Source organism: Tupaia chinensis, unplaced genomic scaffold (genome assembly GCF_000334495.1).
Source record: "Tupaia chinensis unplaced genomic scaffold, TupChi_1.0 Scaffold000314_1, whole genome shotgun sequence".
In the NCBI taxonomy this organism is placed as follows: Eukaryota; Metazoa; Chordata; class Mammalia; order Scandentia; family Tupaiidae; genus Tupaia; species Tupaia belangeri.
This window is the reverse complement of record NW_006159807.1, coordinates 2,518,950-2,521,931: the sequence shown is the minus strand read 5'-3', so window position 1 is coordinate 2,521,931 and position 2,982 is coordinate 2,518,950.

The window sequence follows — 2,982 nt, the reverse complement described above, 5'->3', positions numbered from 1 at the left end:
AAAAAAAAAAAAAAGAAGAAAGAAAGAAAGAAAGAAAGAAAGAAAAGAAAATGATCATTCATCATCCACAGACAGTACAGTGGAACTCATGGGAATGTCTGATAGTGAATCCAGAATATTCATAGCGACAGAACTGAAAAAGATGCAAGAGGTGAGAAACAGCGAACTCCAGAAGATGTAGGAGAAAAGAGCGAACAAGTTCCAGGAGGTGGGGAAGTTCTTGCATGATCTGAAAGAGGAATACACACCATAAAAAAGAATCAAATGGAGCTGTTAAAGATGAAGGCTGCAATACAGGAAATTAAATCCTTCCTCGAAAGTTTTAAAAGCAGATAAGTCCATGCAGAAGGTGGAGTCTCAGATGTTGAAGGCAAAACCTCTGACTTAGGAAAAACAACTTAAAAAACTGAGAAAATAACAAAAAAAAGAAAGAAAAAGAGAATACAAGAAATACTAGATACTATTAAGTCCCCAAACATCTGGATAATTGGTATCCTAGAGGGTAAAGAAGCTAGTAAGGGCATTGATAATCTATTCCATGAAATCTTGGAAGAAAACTTTCCAAATCTAGAGAGGCATTCAAATATCCAGACCCAAGAAATACAAAGGCCCTCTGACAGAATCAACCCAAGAAGACCTTCTCCAAGGCACATCCCAGCCAGATTGGCTAAATCTACAGTCAAAGACAAGATATTAAAATTGGCAAGAGAGAAACGTCAGGTTACCTATAAAAGTTAACCCATTAGGCTAATATCAGACCTCTCATCAGAAACAGTGCGAGCAAGGAAAGAATGGGAAAATATATTCAAAGTTAAGTGAAAAACAGTTTCAACCAAGAATATTATACCCGGCAAGATTATCCTTCATATGGGAAGAAAAGATAAAATCATTCTCAGATAAACAAAACCTGAAAGAATTTACCAATACCAGACCAACTTTTCAAGGAGTTCTAAAAGAAGTGCTTTACCAAGAAAATTAAAGACACACATAAAGAAATAAGGGAACAAAAAGCAACCAAGAAAATGACCAACTTAATGCTAGGGACAAGAAATATCAATAATAACGTTGACTGTTAACTTCTAGGATTTAATCAGAAAGATTGGACCATACCCAAAGGACAGGAGTATGCTCAGTTGGAAAAGCACTTGCAAATCAATGTTTATTGTAGCTCTATTTACGATCGCTAAGACATGAAACCAAACCAAATGCCCACTAACAGATGAATGGATTGAAAAGGTGTGACACGTATACTCTATGGAATACTACTTAGCCATAAAAAGCAATAAGACCCTGGGATTTGATAGAAAGTGGTCGGATATGGAGGCTCTATTGCTGAGTGAAGTAAGCCAGGATATGAAAGAAAAATATTGTATGTGTCCACTTAATATATATCAACTATCTGCATTCTATGGTAGAGATTGAAATATTGGAGGGCATAAAAACACTAAAAATAGTTAACAATGATAAGACAGTGTGGAACGGGGTGGGAGAAGAAAAGAGTATGGAGAAGGATGGCAAGAGAACAAATAGGCATGGCATTAGTCGGAATCAGGTATGATTTATTACCTGTTGATGATGACGTGTATTGTATTCTCAACTGGACAGATCTGAGAAGTATTTCACGTTGGGTAAAGTCTTTACAAACAAAAGGGTAAATAGTGACTGAATGTTTAAAAAAAATAATTGGAATAATAATAATAATCTGGAAAAAAATGAAAAGCTATTGGATGATGATGATGGGGATTTTATTTATTTATTTATTTTTAAAGAATTATTTTATTTAAATTTATTTATTATTATATCATTATTATTTTTCCGTTTGATCAGAGAGAGACAGAGAGAGAGACAGGTAGTGAGAAAGCAAGCCACCAGGTTTGAGACTTGAACCGTAGTCGGCCATGTGGGAGTCCAGCGCCTTTAACCACCACGCCACTTGCCGGCCCCGATGATGGGGATTTTAATGTCTTTGTATTGACTGATATGCATGGTATTCCTTCTGGAAAAAGAAAGGTAATACACTGTAAAGTTATATGTTATTCAATGTAATATAAACAAGATTATAATAATAATAAAAAATTTTAAAAAAGAGAAAGATTGGACCACAGTAACACTGCAAATTCAACAGAAGAAAGATTAATTACATAAGGCTGAGCTGGGGAAATAGAAATTTATGACTTTTGAGTAAAAATTACTTTTTCTTTACTATGCTTTGTTCTCCCAATTTAAGGATTTTGCTTTCTATTGAGCTATTGATATGTTCAGCAATTTGTTAAAATGTATATTCTTCTTGTTTGTTTCTTTAAATGGAAACATAAATTTTTCTCCCTTTTTAATCCCTCTGGAATTGGAAAATATTGGGGAATTTTCTTATTTTGTGGCAGAATGGTTATTTACATAAGTTCAATAATACCTGTTGCTTTGAATCAAAAATTGGAACAACTCATTATTGGACAGGGCTTTGACTGGAATGTCATATCTGAAGATTAAACCAGAAAACTACGGAGCTAAGGTAACTCTCAAGTAAGCCAACAGAAACTCTTGGAAAGATGGCCTGGGACCATAAACAGTCCTGCCTGGCAGAGAGGATTAGAGAATCTATATGAAAGAATTTGTACCATAAAATAACCTGGACTTTTCTGCATTGTAATTAGTAGAGATTGCAAAAGAGCAACCACAACCAGAAGTTTATCTTGAGGAAGACTTTGAAGGAATAAAAAGAGACTGATCTTTGCCAACAGATGGTATATCACAGAGTACTTGGTAGGCAGGGCTGAATTGAGAAGGTCCATGTGTGAATTGTGTGCTGGGTGCTTGCTTTTCAACAGTCTGAGTAGTTGAAATATAAATATTTTCTCAAAAAATATTTAAAACCATACTGTCTCTGTAATAGAGTCATAAACAAAATTATAACAAATACTTTGATAATTATCTTTAAATTCAGTTTCTTGAAATTTTGAAAGTTGTTTATTAACTGTCAAGACC